We start from the raw sequence: 17,051 nt of genomic DNA, 5'->3' as shown, positions 1-17,051 counted from the left end.
GGTCACAAACAAAAGTATTCAAAACATCACATCGGACAAAAGATTTTATTCAAGTTCCTTATAGTACCAAAAAATTCACCTTAGATAAATATGCCCACTGCAAAAAAGCAATAGAACTGATTTATTTACTTTTTCAATTTGTTGACCAGGTGGGTGATCGACTGGTCTGGTGACCCTTTTCAGCCACTTTCCAGACTCACTGTAGTTAACAGTACATAATTCAACTCTACAAGACCAAGACCATATACGACAGAAACTTGCACTGAGTACTTAAGCAGAAAATATGTCTTCACAGAAAAATACTACAGTTGTTACACAGGAGGCGTGTGCAGCACTGCCGTTACACAGGAGGCGTGTGCAGCACTGCCGTTACACAGGAGGCGTGTGCAGCACTGCCGTTACACAGGAGGCGTGTGCAGCACTGCTGCAGCACTGCCGTTACACAGGAGGCGTGTACAGCACTGCCGTTACACAGGAGGCGTGTGCAGCACGAAACAGTTGAGCATAGCAATTATCTAAAACACATACAATATTAAAGTTACATAGGAAAATAGTACAACATTAAGTTAAACTGCAAACAGAATCTATGTACAGGTTCATGAGCAAGTACTAATCTATCTGCCCTCCCAGGCCATTTTAAGCCTAGCCAATGCCTCTTTTTGTGCTCTAATTAATCTAACATTAACAATATATTATAAACCTTGACGAGTGGATGGGTAACAGAAAATACACCCTTGGGATCTCATTGCCTCTTCTTGACAGAGGCTCAGTTAATTAATCAGTGGGGCGTGCATACGTTTTAGGTTTCACCCCAGGGATCACTTCTGTTGCATTGCTCAACAGGGACACAGGAAAATAATTTTGACGGGGACATACACCCCAACCCTGGCCCTAACAACATAAATAAATCCTCTCTCTCTATCAGCAACCAAAGCTACACCCATACAATCCCTCAGCTACCCAACTCTCTCTTAACCTGTCATCTCAACATCCGTAGTATTAATAACAAACTGCATGAACTTCATGCACTCCTTGCTGATCTAGCCCCTGATATTTTGTGCCTCTCAGAGACCTGGTTAAAACTCTCTACTCCAGACAATGAAATACTCCCCCCTGGGTATAACATACACAGGCTGGACAGAGCATCCAGAAAAGGGGGTGGGGTTGCGGTTCTATACAAATCTGATAGGATTGTAACTACCGACATTATTCAACCACCTCAGTCCAATAACTCTGAAATCCTAGCTACTAAACTGAAACTAAATAACAGCAAACACATCTATATAATCTGCATGTACATTCCCCCAGGTAATAATATAACCACACTTGAAGATATCCTATATTGGATATCCATCCACTACCCCCAAGAGACCATACTTCTAGGTGACCTTAATATTGACTGGAGCAATTGTTCCTCTGAAGCCCCTACTACCCACATTAACTTGCATTCATTTAAGCAAGTCATTAACACTCCGACTAGAACTAGCAAGCCCCACCAGAAAGAAAGTATACTTGATTGGGTGCTCATAAACAACCATCCCAACATGTATACATATGGTACCCTCTCTGATAGTCTTAGTGATCATCATCTCACATACATAATTAGGCATAAAATATCTAACCACAACCAATCACTACTAAGATATGTCAGAAACAAAAAAAATTTGACTTAACCAAGTTCCAACTTGAACTAAAATCCTGCAATTGGTCAATGCTTAAAAGCCTCCCCTTAGATGAAGCAGTAATGTATTTTAACAAAAAATTTCTGGAGATTCTTGACAGTCATGCTCCCATCCGCTCTAAAAAAACAAAGCCAAAAACTGCACCATGGCTCTCAAATGAGACCAGGCTCAAAATTAAACTCAGAGACAAAGCATGGGCTCTATGGCGAACTACTAAACTCCCTCAGGATCAAATATTATACAGGCAACTTAGGAATGAAACTAAAAAACTTGTACTACTTGACAAAAAAAAATACTTCAGCAATCTACAGTCCTTTCACCAAAAAAACCCTCAAAAATTCTGGGCTGGACTAAATAATCTAATACACCCTGGTAAAAAGACTACCCCTGTACCTCAGGCCCTCACTGACAAACCATCAGAATTAGTTGCAGATAGCTTTAATCGCTTTTTCACTGAGACCATACAAACCCTAGCAAGTAACTTGCCACCTAGCCCCTACAGCCCAAACTGCTCCACCTCTACTAATCTTCCACATTTTAGCTTCCAACCTATTGCTACCTCATTTATACACACCCTACTCAAAAAACTAAAACCTACCACTCTTGCAGCTGACCAACTTCCAGCTGAATATCTACAAATATCTGCTGACGCCATTGCCTATCCTATCTCAGTACTTATAAATTGCACACTAACTGAAGCTAAAATTCCTAATATCTGGAAAATCTCTTATGTCATCCCTCTCCATAAAGGGGGAGGCTCTACCGAAATATCCAACTATAGGCCAATTGCCATACTCTCTCCCCTAGCCAAAATAATGGAAAAATGTATCCAAAAGCAGTTCATGAACCATTTAATAAACAACCATCTCCTGGCAGATACCCAACATGGCTTTAGACCTCACCATAGCACCACTACAGCCCTATTAGCCTTCTCTAACACCATTAATTCTTATCGTAATAACAACCATATCTCTTCCACTCTATTCCTGGATCTGTCCAAAGCTTTTGATATGGTGGATCACCAACTTTTAATCCACTCACTAAGACCACTCTGTCCAGAACCCAAATCTCTTCAATGGTTTGAGTCCTACCTAAGTGGTAGACAACAAGCTGTACTCTGGCACTCAAAACTGTCCACCTTATTACCAACTAACCTGGGTGTTCCACAAGGGTCTATTCTAGGCCCTCTGTTATTCTCCATCTTCATAAATGATCTTCACACTGCCATTCCTAATGTCAACTGCATTCAATATGCAGATGACTCAACTTTGATATGTTCAGCCACGTCCCCTGCAGAGTTACAGCTAAGGACCCAAACTACCTTTAACACTGTAGAAAACTGGCTATCCAACCACCGCCTACTACTAAACCCCAAAAAGACCAAAATGCTTATATTCTTACCTACACTAAAGTCCACCCCCATTAACTTCATAATTAAATCCAAAGATGGCACAATTATCTCTCCTGACCCTTCTACTAAACTTCTAGGTGTCACCATTGACACCCACTTAAAATATGACCTACACGTCAACCACCTAATCAAAACCATTAATAAAAAACTAGGTCCACTGTATAGATTAAAGAACTTTTTAACTCCCCTAGCCAAGGTAGCCATTGCCCGTTCCCATCTTCTCTCTTCTCTTCTGTATGCGTCACCTCTCCTTCTAAATAACAACAAGTCCAATCTAAATAAACTTACCACCTGTTATAATCACATTGCCAGATTTGCCACCGGCCTCCCTTTTAGGACACATCACTGCATTAACCTAACTCAGCTTGGATGGCTCGAACTTCCTAGTCTCGTGCTATATAACCAACTGATCATAGCCCACAAAATCATTTACACCCCTGATAACACTCCTTCACTCAAACACCTAATTACCCTGTATAACAATCCACGACCACTTCGTTCCTCCAACAAGGTGCTCATCCAGACTTATAAAACCAACAACCAAGCCGGAGACTCTCTCCTGTCTAACTCCCTAGGTAAAACCTGGATCCTATTACCCCCAGAGATAACCTCAATTTTTTCCCTGTATCACTTCAAAACCAAGCTCAAACTATACCTGGGCTCCAAATGGTCTTGCTACTGTACTAAGCCTGGCTAATCCTCACACTACTATACAAATTAGTTACTTATCTCCTTCATCTAACTAATAATCTCTTAGGATAGTATCATATAGTTCCTATAACTATATAATTAATGTCTTCTGCTTACTTCTTGTTGTAAATGATATACTGTTGCAAAATGTATTTCTTACTTTTTTCAGGCAACCCAAACTTTTGTACATTTTTTGCCTTTCTTTATGTTTTGTATGTACTACTCTTGGAGCTTTTCTCCCCGGGCCTCCGCTGAAAATGGACATATATCCAGTCGGACTACCCCGGTTAACAAATGTAAAATAAATAAATAAAAATAAATACATTTTCTTGGGTGGCTAAAGCCAGGGTAGATTTTTTGGCTAGGCTTATATAGGCCCTAGGGCCAATAGCCTAGAACCTACCTATGAACAATACAATTAATTTTAATATACTTAGTAAATATTGTACACGCTAAAAATAAACAAACATTGAAATAATTTATAACAATAAATTAGATTATAAAGGAAATCAGTATAAATCACTACTATTAATCCTCCGTTTTTATTAAAGTAGATGTTGCTTGGAGCAGAAAGTGGTGCTACTGAAGTGCTGAAAGCACTGTGAAAACCGTTTTGGTAGTCAGAATGACACAACTGTTAAGATGCTTAAAAGTTTCACTATGATTTTTTTTTTATTTTGCGATTAAAAAAAGGTAGACAATCATAGGTTATAGGTAGGTACTAGACTGACAGAGGGCATTTATAAGCCTACCCAGAGTGTGTCAGCTTTCGCCGCCCCACTGATTAATTAACTGAGCCTCTGTCAAGAGGAGGCAATGAAGTGATACCAAGGGTGTATTTTCTGTTACCCATCCACTCGTCAAGGTTTCTCTTGAAGAGTGTTAGTGAGGGGCTCTACCTAATGTAGTTAGGAATTTTGTTCCAAAGCATGGGGAGTCTCTGCGACAGGAATCTATCCCTCCAGCATATTCTATTTATTGTTGTGGCAAGGTTTAGCTCACTACAGTGAGTGGCTCGCAGTGACTTGGATTTCTTTAGGTGGAACATGGCTTTGTAAGTCAGGCAGAGATCACCTCTGAGTAAACGATATGCCACGGAGTACTGCCGGAGTTGTTCTAGTCGGGGTGCACAGGACATATTTTTGAGGCCAGTAATCCTCTTGGCGAGGTACTTTTATGGTCTTTCCAGCTGTTGGAAGTGTCTTGTGAGTAGCAGCAGCCTTAGGTGAGCTGGTGTTCTAGGCAAAAGGGCTCCACGGCACCCACCCACCACCCAGTTGCCCCCATCCTGGTCTACCTACACTAAATAAATACTAGAAAAGCACTCCCGCAACAGCAGCGCCCTAGGCAGCCGCCTAGTTGGACTATGCTTGTGAGGTATATCCCAAATGGGGCATTGTACTCTATGATGGGTCTGATGAGTGACAAGTAGAGGTCATAACTGCAATCCTTTGGAAAGACTACCTTGAGTAGGGGAATGGTGATAAAATGTTTGAAAAGTGAAAGAATAATACCCGATATAAACAACCGAAGTCTTCTTTTATCAGCAGCTGTGGTCGGTATCACATCCTCCAATATCATCAAAAATCAATTCAATTACCATCAGCATACACATATCTATGGAATATCACAAACTAATCTCGCTGGAGGTCCTCATCCCACCCCCACCTGAAATAAAAAAGACCACAGTAAAGAACTTCTCAAAAGCCGACTTCACACTTCTAAAGACTAGTGTGGTCTCCTTTCAGGCCCGGAAAACAATACTCAAGCCGCTGAATCACTTACAAACGCCTTCTACCAGCACCTGCAGGACTGCATGGATAAGGCAATCCCAAGCAAAACAAAGACTCTTTGTACCAAAGGCAAGCGTCCAGTCTGGTGGACCCCAGCCATAAACAAACTCTACAACAAAAGGAGGAAGCTACTACAAGATAGAGCAAAATCCTTAAAAGGTAAGACACCCTTGATCACTATAAGTAAAAACTAAGAGCTCTCATAAAATCATCCAAAGCAAATTTCGAGAAAAATAGCTAAAGACTCAAAAGACAATCATAAGGCCTTCTTTAGCTATGTTAGAAACCTAGGAGGAAACTCCCAGATATGCTCAGAACTAGTTCAAAATGATGTGAAGATTACTGATCCTACAGACATTGCCAACATACTGGCTGACAGGTTCAGTGCAAACTTCTCCCCCAAAGGAGAGATATCTATACCAAATGAGTGCAGCCCCAAACATCTCCAGCCCAAGTGAGAACTGCTCTCTCCAAAAAAAAACACAGCATCCATGGGACCCGATGGTGTCCCCGGCTGTGTGCTCCACGAACTCAATGAGGAATTAAACCCACAGCTAGGACAGCTGTTTAATCAAAGTCTTACCTCTGGATCAGGGGTGGCGCACTGCAACTGTGGTCCCACTTCACAAAGGCGGTGCCTCCACAGACCCTGGAAATTACCGCCCATTAGCTTGACAAGCCTTATCTGCAAAGCCATGGAGAGGATAATGGACCTCATAAATAAAGACATAGGGAATTTGCAGACTTTGGATCCAACCCAGTTTGGCTTTGTCAAAGGCAGATCATGCCTTTTAAACTTGGTTGACTTTTTTAACAGTCACCAAAGCCATTGATGAGGAAAGGCAGTCCATACAGCCTACCTCGATCTGGCTAAGGCCGATACAATAGGTATCATTGAAAAACTCATCAGCTTAAATGTTAACCCATACATCACAAGATGGGTTGCAAACTGGCTGAGTGACAGAACCCACAGGGTCAGAGTTGCTGGCGCCATGTCAGACTCAAAGCCTGTCACAAGTGGTGTCCCACAGGGCTCAGTCCTGGGCCCACTCTTGTTTGGCATCGTACAAGCAAACACAGGAGGGTTATGGCTGACAAAGTTTGCAGATGACTGCAAACTAGTAGAAAACACATCTGACACAGATATCCTTCAGAAGGGTCTCACAGAAACGGATAACTGGTGCCAGAGCCAGTTAAATGCCAAAAATGCATAGTCATAAAAACAAGGTTACCCTAGCTACCAAATAGGTGGCAATCCACTGAGCACAGAAGAAGTTATCAGGGACCTGGGGACCCAGGTTGATAGTAGTCTGTCATTCGACACCCATGTAGCTAAAGTAGTTAGGAAGTCCTTCTACATTGCCCACCTTATCATGAAGGGATTCTCATCTAGATCAAGGGAGGTCATAGTCTCCTGGTACTCATCACTCATCAGACCAATGATTGAGTACAATGCCCCATTCGGAATGTATCTGACCCGACACTTGCAGCAGCTGGAGAGGCCAAAGTTCCTCACCAAAAGGATAAAGGGTCTCAAAAATCTGTCCTATGCTGCCCGACTGAAAGAACTCCAGCTCTATTCAGTTGCTCAGAGGTGACCTTTGCCTAACATACAAGGCCATGTCAAACCCAGATTTGATGAATATGCTTCACCTCAAAAATCTAGATCCATCAGAGCCACAAGGGCGGGAGACTTAAACCTCGACACGGCTATTAATAGGACGTGCTGGAGAGATAGATTCATCACCCAAAGACTGCCTATGCTGTGGAACAAAATCCCGGTACATGTGAGGCAGAGCACCTCGCTGGCCTTGTTCAAGAGAAATCTTGACCAATGGATGGGAGATCGCAGATATACCCCAGGAATTACCTCAGTGTCACTGCTCGACAGAGGCACAGCAAAATAATGGGTATAGTTCCCCATACTAAAGGGGTGGCGTAAGCCACAAAACAATGGGCTAGGCTTATAAATGCCCTCGGGCGGATAGCCTAGTATGAACCTATGAACCTAATAACAAGCAATAAAACTCACATAACCGATATTCAAGCGAGGACTAATTTCACGTCATCTCCGTACAAGCTACATAACTCCGAAACGGGAAATGACTGGCGCACAAGGCCTTCACACGTAGTCGGTCGTATAATATAATTTATGCATGCTTACCGTAACTACTTTGCAGCTTGACACGCTCTTTTTATTCCCAGAAGTCTCAAATAATGACAAACACTCAGGCTTCCATAGCAGCATGTACTCCCCCTTGTGTTTCATCAGCGCCGTCTCACCCTGGGATACTGTTTCTAGTCGGGTTAAATATACCACAGTTTCAACAGACTGTCACAATGATTAACAAAACGTAAACAACGCCTAACGTAGGAGGTGGAAAGCGGCCCTCACTACCGTAGTGCGCAGATGAGAACGCACTAAACAGCCTGGCGTGCCGTAAAGTAAGTTCTGCAAACTCCTACCCGAACGTAAGCTGGCCTTAGTTGGCACTAGCGACGTGCTCGTGGCCGTACAGCAGTTTTAGTGTTACGTAAGGGGAATCGGGAACGCGTTTGGCCAATTGGCGTGTTCTCAGGCATGTCTGTTGATTTCCCTCGGTGACAGAATAGGGCGGGAGAAGGTTTTTTTTTTTAATAAACTTTATTTGTTTTTGCTGTATTAATTGGTATTTAAATTTTTAGTTTATAACTCCTATAGCCGTTTGTTGTAAACATCAAATTATAATTTCGGTGCCTGTTCGCATTGCAGACTTACATAAGGTAAGGAAGTTCTTTTAAAGTTGATTGTGAGTGCGTTATTTTGACGTACACAGTTGTACACAAACATGTACACTTTAATCAAATAGCACTTTGATTTTAAAGTGTTGTATAGTTTAGTTAAGGAATCTGAAATACTAAAAGTGCGCGTAATTTAATTTGTTTTCCAGCTATTTTTGGCTGCAGTCTGTCATTAGCTATGTTAGTCCCAAAAGTTCTGACTTGGTAGGTTTTATATTAATTACTTGTTCTTAGTTCTGCAGTAGGCAGCTAGATGATACATCAGTCAAACCCTTGCCGGTGGATTCTCATGTTCGTTTGCAGGTACTTGTAATCTGTGGGCTAATAATCCTTGCCTCTTATAAATAGTATGTTTGTAATGGCCTTTTTAATTTGCTAGTATTTTTGTGATAAAAACAAATATGTAGGCTGTTGAAATTTAGACATTGATGTTTTTGGTGTGGTGACACTTCATTTTGTTGTGAATTTAATTTAGAAGGGGTACCAGGAAGATGAGGCTTGTTGTGGTAAGTTACGTAAACATACCAAGGACAGCTCTCTTTTTGCAGGAAATGGAAAGGTCACTGGTATGCTAGCTATATTATATGTCATTCTAGATTGATGTCGAGGTATGTGTCAACCCGTGGACTACAACAAAGTAGTGTGAAAGTATGAATGATGGGGCGTTGTAGAGCATACACTTACTTGTTTGGTTGTTAGAGAAATACACAAAATGTGCAGAAGCAAGAATCATCTTGATTGTATAGATTTCCAGTCTGACATCTGGTATGGGTTGCTTTGTCATACAAAGGGTATTGAAACTTTGGCTTGGGAAACCCCTGAAGTAGTAACTCAGCTGGAATACTGTGCCAAAGATCACTGCTTTTGTTGCATTTATTGAATTTAAAGCATTGTGCGGAGTAGAAGTCACAGTTTGCTGCATGCACTGTGCCTTTCTTCTGTACTGGAAGCCAATTATTACTTTTGCTAAGAAATATGTTTGCTTATTGTATTTTGTTTTTATATTAGTAGCATAAGCAGAGTAGTTTTTGTGGGTTTCTTATTGGGTTGTCCAGCTGATCCACAGGTCATTTGTATTGGAGATCCAGGGGAGAAATGCTGCAGGACAGCTTGTTCAAAACACACACCAAGGTGTAGTATAGCCTTTTTCATGCACTAAGGAATAGGAGATGTTTTAGACCGTAATGTACTGTAGCCATGAAATGTACATATGTTTTTTATGCAAGAGTCTTTATATGTTTTTACATGTTTTTAACTATTTGAATCTTTTTAATGTTTAGCGCTCGTTTGCCTTGTTATGTATAATGTGTTTTGCTCTTTTAAATGTGTAGTGAATGGCTTTTGACGTGTTCAGTTTTAATCTATTGCCAGCATTGCTCTAGTATTTAAATTGAGATAGTATGTCTTTTTTCTGTAACTGTCTGAAGAAGCCTACGGGTGAAAGCGCTAACAGTTTCTACTATTAAACTGCTTGGTTTCCTGTACTGCAGTTTCTGGTCGTTTTTAAACTGATTTGCTGCATTGCTGTGTTCGTGGAACTTGGTTTTTGCATTCTACAAGCCATCACACCCAGCGCATGGTGGTGATTTTTATCTGCTTATGTTTTGTGTCCATTGCGATTGCTGGGTCGTATCTCCGTTGTTCCGGTGTGGTCTTTACCCTTGTTTTGTGCTTTACATGTATTTGTTGACTGGGATAATCTCGTTAGGTGAAAAGTTTCTGTTCAACAGATTCCTGGGGAGAAAAGACCCACATATGCTTAGAATTAATAATTATACCCAGAATTATATTGATAAGTGTAGGTGTTTCATTAACATGCATACAATTTTAATCAAAATTGATATGTAGTTTACATGCAAGACTTTGATATACATTTTATATGCGGATACGCTTTATTTTCTTCATAAGTAAAATAAATATGATCTATTACTATTTGTACAATTATAGTTAGTATATTTCAAGAATTGTGTACAACCTTTACGCTGTAAACGATATAGGTACGTAATAGGACATGTAGTGGCAAGTTAGAATATATAGGAGGGAAAGGGAGGATTAAGGGAGGTGGGGGAAATAAAGTAGTTGTACCTAGAATGAGTACAGAAAGGAAGTTGCAGTAACATTAGGTGTTTCATGACCAGTTGCTTGCAGTCTTAAGTGTTCATTAGTTTTTGTAGAAAAACGTGCGCTTGTTTGTATCCTTGTGTGTGGGAGGGAAGTTTCAGGTTTTTACAGTGCTTCAGATTTTAAGCAAGAGAATTTGGTTTAGGTGTAACGATTTGAGGTTCCTAGGTGGTTCATATTTTTCAGTGATATTAATGATGACAGGGTATGTGTTTTTTTTTTTCTCTAGGATATTTTATATTGTTTTAAAATTTAATTTGATTTAAATATTGCAGCAGTTGAAGAGCTAGACACAGGTGTGTTTTGGGAAGATAGATTAGTCAGGAGAGATTTCTGAATGTTTGTTAAGTTGGGAAGTGCATATAGCACAGTTGGCAGAAGTACAGCATGACCTGTTTTGTATGTGCTTCACATGTTGGTTAAGGTTTAATACACTGTATTACTCTTTCTTCAATTTTTGTTCCTGATTCTATCCCATAGGTCTCATTTACTTGTATGTATTTTGCTTGAGTTTTCTCTTTTCATTGTTTTTGGTTTGTTTCAGCAACATTGTGGTTGATCATATTTAGCTTGTTGTCAATAACTACGCTTAGCTTGGCATGTAGTGTTATAAAAGTGATGTTAATTTCTAGAATGTTGAGTTAGATGGTTTAGTTAGTTGAGTGAAGATTAATTTATGGTGGATGCATTGTGAGGCGTTGAGACAGTTTTCCATTTGCTTTAGTTATGGCTCTGTTTTTGTTTGTGAAGTTGGGTGAGTGTTTTGGCAGAACAAATCAAGGTTGAGTCATCTGTGTGTTGTATTAAGGATCCTTGTTTGACTATTTCATATGCATTTTTTGCGAATATATTGAATAGTAAAAATCTGAGGATGATCCTTGTGTGGGACTTTTGAGTACAGGCTGAGCATGTGTCTTTCCACTTGACTGTTAGCTCTCTTCCAATTAGCTTTGGAACCAGGTAAGTTTGGGTGTTGTTATATCTTGGGCAAGTCTTTTGAGAACAGTAGTATGTGACCCAGTTTCAAATATCTTTGATGGATCTAAGACTATTTGAAAAGCAGTTGAAGTGTTTAAGAAGGTTAGAAAGGCAGTGTCTGATTTGTAGCTTGGTTGAAAGCTGTGCCGTGTAGGTAACAAGTAGGGAATTTAAGAGATGCTTGTGTATATATTTTTTTCTGGAGTTTTACTAGTGCAATCTGTCTGAAGTTTGTATGTGAATTGTCTGATCTGCCCTCCCCCTCCTTATGGATAGGGATTATGTGTAACTATTTCCACGTTAAAGGAATGTATTCTGTATTGAGATGTTTGTTAGTGTTGGCACGGGGAAACTATATGGTATTTGCTGTGATTTTTAGGTATTCAGGTGGGTTTTTATCATTGGCTAAGGTGGCTATTTTCAATTTACTTGGTAATTTTCTTTTTGGTCTGCAGGGCCTGTTAAGAAGATAAATTTATTGCGCTGTGTGTCTGAATGTATGTTATGTTTCTGTTTGGGTCAGAGTAATCAGAATTGTTTTGTTTTGTTTATTTTTAACATGGGATGGTTGTCCATAGCCTTGAAAGCAAAATATAATTTGGTGTGATTGGGGACTGTAAAGTGAGCGCATATATGGAGTAGGTAGCATCATGTAGGGCAGTATGGTAATTTGGTGGTAAGATCTCTGCCTGACAACTCCAGGATCAGGAGTTCAGTTTTAATCTACAGTCACTTTGTGGAGTTTTGTGTGCTCTTCCCACGTAAATATTGCTTTATTCAAGGTACACTGATTTTCTGCACATCCCCAAAATTTGCTGGTTAATTACCCCTACTAAAATGCATGCAGGGCTGTGGCTGAAAAGGTTGATTTGAACTTTAACAAACAGAAGAAAATGTATTTTTAGTTATACATCCTGAAGGAGGAGTCCTTGCTTTAATGGAGACTCTCTAGGCTGTATTGAAGAATAGTGTTCTGCAGCTCTGTTAAGTTCAAAGCCCAGCTTTATAGGATAATACTGACGTGACACTGAAAGCTGAACGTCACAGGGATATATGCTAGGGTTTAACAGACATAATTTAGAAAAACTTTCATCTCTATTTGTGTGAAATTAGAGGTATAAATTACACCATTAAGCAATTTGTTACTTTTTTAATCTTTGATATGCATACTGTAGTTTGGTGGTGGATAGTGCTAGGTTAAGCAAAGTGAATCTGTTAATGAGCTATTGCAAACCTTCAGGATGGGGTGGGGATAACTTACTTTTAGGAAATTGGCAGTTTTTGTATTAAAACCCATGGCTTGGAATAGTGTGTGTTTTTATAGTATAACTTCATTTGGGTGCATGTGAGTATTAATGAAGAGGTACTTGTTCAGTTTTATATGTATCTTATTTTATAATTCAGTCTTGATTTTTATTAACCATTTCAAATAAACCAGTCTTGGCACACGTTACTTGTTCAGTCCTCATACATGGTACAATTTTCTGTTTTTCTTTTATTCTGTTAGCCATCCTGTCTGTGTTCTAACACATGTTGTAATTGACATAGTAACAGTGGGAATGACCCAAAACCAGGATTTATAGTTGCATTCAGTAATATTTCCATTGTCTGGTTACCATTTACAGCTATCTTCCATCTAATTTACAGTTTTGTAGTCCTTTTTAATCCTCCTAATTGCAAATCATCCAAGCAATATACTGTATTACACTTCCTTCAATTTTTGTTCCTGATTCTATCCCATAGGTCCCATTTACTTGTATGTATCTTGCTTGATTTTTCTCTCTTCATACTACTTTGTATCTTTTCCTGTTCTTCCAGTATTTGTATCACCTCTTTTATTTCTGGCAGTAATGTTTTCTACCCCCTTCTTATTTCTTTCTTTCTTTGCTATTAACATTAATATGCTTATCGTTTTCCTGTCTTTCTGTACCTTTTCTTTCTTTTTTTTTTTACTTTGTCCAATCCAGTTCGAAAGAAAGTGACACTTTTTTTCCAATTTCCAGTCTTGTCCCATAACTTTTTTTTTTTTTTAACATTTGTTTCAAAACTCGTTTATATGTTTCCGGCTTACTACATTTCCAGACTGTGATCCTATGTCCCCACTTGGTTAATTTCATATCTCCAACATTTAGGGCTTACTCCTAGAAACATTTTATGTAATCTTTCTGGTGATTAAAAGTATTTGTGCATGCATTATCAGGCAAAAAGGTGGAAATTTCTAGATTTAGTAGCGAACATTGGCCCTCTACAAATGCTCCACTATTCCTCATCGGATATCTCTTTCTAGCAGTCTCTGCCAACTTTGTACTATACTCTATCTTCTGATCAACCTACCTTTAATCATTGATTTGTATTGTCTACTAGAGACCTGGGTGGCTAGTCTGCCTTCCTGGCATTCAACCATAATTTAATGGTCTTTGTAGCGTTCTTTTTACTACTTTTTTATACAGTCCTCTATACACTGTATTTTACTTAGCTGTTTTGTGCCATGTATGTCTTGTACTCCCCACACACATCTCTTCCAATAATAACGTTTCCTTTTCTTCCTACCCCAATTTTCAGTTGCTTCGTGGTTTATCCCATAGGTATTATTTTTTTACTATTCCTATTGAGTAAATTTCAAATTTCCATGGATGGTACTCTTATTCTGAATATACTCTGCACTTTTTCTCTCTGAGCTGTTCCATTTTGGTTTTGTTTCCCTTTTGTGACCAGAATATCCCTTCCTAAACCCATCCTCTTAATCTACACTGCTCTTGCAGTATCTGTTTTCACTTTCTCTTCTCTTTTCAGAATTGGAAGTATGAATCGATTTTAATCTGCGCTGCCCTAAAATATTCATGCAACTGTGGTATAGCTAGCTGCTTTTTGCCACCCTACTCTTAATCTTTTGCCCCATGTATGTGACAATTTCCTTAAGTTGTTTTCCAGTATTTTTCTAACGGGTCATAAAATAGTGTTTCTATCGCATATATTACCAGTGGCACTGTAAGCATTTTTATTGCTGTCATTCTTGGGTCAGTGTCACTCACTACTGGTTTCTTTTTCTTAATCGTATTTCTTTGTTTTCTTTAGTATTTTGTCCCATGTTTCTTTCCTTAATCGTATTTTTCGTTTTTCTGTAGTATTTGGACCCAGGTTTCTTTCATTGCCTCTTCTGGTTTTACTCCTAACCAGGCTCCAAGATTCTTCACACTGTAGTGCTCACATAAAGCAGGGTATTTCTGTGAGGGAGCATAATCAGTAAAACTAACTTGTTTTCTCATTTATTTTGTAACCCAGTATTTTGGTAAGCTCTTATGTTGAATAACCGATAATGCTTCTGATGGAACATTACCAGTTTCTCCTCCCGCTCTTCTCCTTATTTCCAACCCTGTATATTAGAAGTTATCTGTTGGGCCTTTCACGTGTCCCCCCTCTGTATTTTAAATTCCCCTGTTAATCTTGTATTCACCTTTATTACTGCATATGAGGTTAAGTATAGCTCCCTGACCATCACAATAAATAAATCGTCAAACCTCATATAATACACACTGGTATGGCAAGTGTACTCTATTGAATGCCTTCTCTGTATCTAGGGTAACTAATACCAGTTCATTCCTCTTCTTCTCTGCTTTTCTTTGTACTTCCTAACTGTCCCTTAACAAAACATGTCTGCCTTTATCTTTTCTTTGTTCTACTTCCAAAGTTGCCCCTTTTCTTATCAGTGTTATTAGTCTTCTATTCCTTCTGTCCATCGCTGCTGCACAGTAGTCCTCCTGAAATCTCTTTTTTATTAAAGCTCCACTACCTACCTTGCTAATTAGAGTTTCTTGTGTCATTTTTACATGCAGTTTACAACGTTTAATATACTCGAGACTTTTCAATATTTTTTGTGCATCACCCAGGCCATTCGCATTCTATGTCACTAATTTTAATGTCATCCCTTATGTTATCTAATCCCACTACGTTCCCATGATTTCCAATATGCCTTTCTTTGTTCTTCTCTGATCTCATCATTTGGCAAACGTTTTGCTTATATTTCCTGTCCTGTGGTTCAGTACTATGCCTATGCAACCTAAGATTTTCTAACTGTCCGGCTAATTCTAAGAACTCTATACAAGCTTATGTACATTATATACACTTCTCCCTCCCCATTCTTAATCATTTATTCTTCCTTTTGGTATAAATAAGCCCTTGCTTTTGGTGTGCCTATCTTTCCCCAAGATCGTATGCGTGTTCATTCGCTCACCCCCCCCCCCCATTCCTCTGTTGGTTTCAATCCCTGAGGTCTCAGAGTTCTCTTGTTCACTCGCCCATAATATTATCTTCTTATCTACCCTTTATGCCATGTACTTTATCTCCATCCTGCATTCTTCAGTTGGATTAGTATGGAGAGAGATGACAAGTGTACATACACGTAGTTGCACTGTCATACCACATTTTCTCATTTTTCCCTGTGATGACCTTTATCACTGTCGTATACAGTAAACCCACCATGATTTGTATTTTGGCCCCCCCACCACCACATTTTGAAAGGCACAGTTCATTAAATGAAAAGTCCAAAACAAAGTTTCAGGTTCTCTATAGCTTTTTGAGAGTACAAGTATTTGATTTTAATTGTCTTTAAGTCTATGGGCTGCTAACAGCCACAAGATTTACTTACAATGGATAAAGTGCTTTCTCCCCCCTATTGGGTTTGCTTTCAGAAAGTCTCTGAGCTGATCTTCTCGTTTTGTGATTTTTTATAAGTCATAAAGCCTCGACGGTGTCCTCTTTTACAATTACTTTGTCTACTTTCCTTGTATTACACTCTCCCTGAACTGCCCTTAGAGACTCCTGTAGTGGTTTGGTGTGTTTCTCTATGTACTTTTTCTTTTCTTGCATCTTTCAGTGGAACATGGGAAACGGTTTAAGGGTCACCTCTCCAATTGCTGTTCTCCCTTCTTTACACTGTCGCATCCTACAGTGTGCATTCCTCCTTTTGATAGATTCACAAACTTTTATATTTATCTTACTCTGCTGCTGTGTTTGGACCTAAGAAAGATTTGGGCCCCGTATGAAAATATACTTTTGAAAGTCACTGGGTAGAGCAGTTTAAAACTTGGACCCATGGCCCAGCGTCTCTCAAACAGTGGTATGAATCTGTTTCTTCTTTGATCGGTCTCTGTTGAATAGCCTTGATCTGCAAACCATTCTCTGATCTCCCACTTGTAAGAATTCTGTTTTTACCGTAATTCTGAAAGCAACTGCTCTTTGAGTTGATGTGTCTTTATTACAGATGGTCTTGGGAAACGGCCCACCAGGTGGTTTTCTATTTATACCCTGTACACTATGTCCAGAAATTTTTTTTCTTGTAGCACATCAGTCCACTGATTTAACTTCTCAAACATAAATTGTCTGCAGTCCTTTTCCTGCATCCCTTCAGGGACACAATAAATGTCAAGTTTTCTGTCTTTTCTCTGTCCTCCATATCGGTGAACTTTTCTTTTAATTCTGCTTGAAAAGCTTCCAGCTGTGCTAACCATATACTTTGTTCCCCTTCAGCTTTCTTCCTCGCCTCCAGTTCATCTGAATATACCGATAATGTTGTTTCCGACTCTTACAATTTTTTTT

The 17,051-nt window shown here is 39.4% G+C and overlaps 1 protein-coding gene and 1 long non-coding RNA gene across 2 annotated transcripts in view; one reads left to right on the top strand and one right to left on the bottom strand.

Moving 5' to 3' along the window:
* Nucleotides 1-8,023, bottom strand: part of LOC122804201 — a 70,221-nt gene extending 62,198 nt beyond the window's left edge. Inside the window, exon 1 of the long non-coding RNA XR_006365201.1 lies at nucleotides 7,741-8,023. This is a non-coding gene — a long non-coding RNA (uncharacterized LOC122804201). The remainder of the gene's footprint in view (nucleotides 1-7,740) is intronic.
* Nucleotides 8,024-8,140: 117 nt separating this feature from the next.
* Nucleotides 8,141-17,051, top strand: part of ANGEL1 (angel homolog 1) — a gene marked incomplete in the record, with an annotated part of 1,002,072 nt that continues 993,161 nt past the window's right edge. Inside the window, 1 exon segment of the mRNA XM_044073897.1 lies at nucleotides 8,141-8,339.

Source organism: Protopterus annectens, chromosome 6.part0 (genome assembly GCF_019279795.1).
Source record: "Protopterus annectens isolate FY-2018-M chromosome 6.part0, PAN1.0, whole genome shotgun sequence".
NCBI classification, from domain to species: domain Eukaryota; kingdom Metazoa; phylum Chordata; order Ceratodontiformes; family Protopteridae; genus Protopterus; species Protopterus annectens.
Note: the sequence above shows the minus strand (reverse complement) of the source record. Positions and strands in the feature narration are given on the sequence as shown.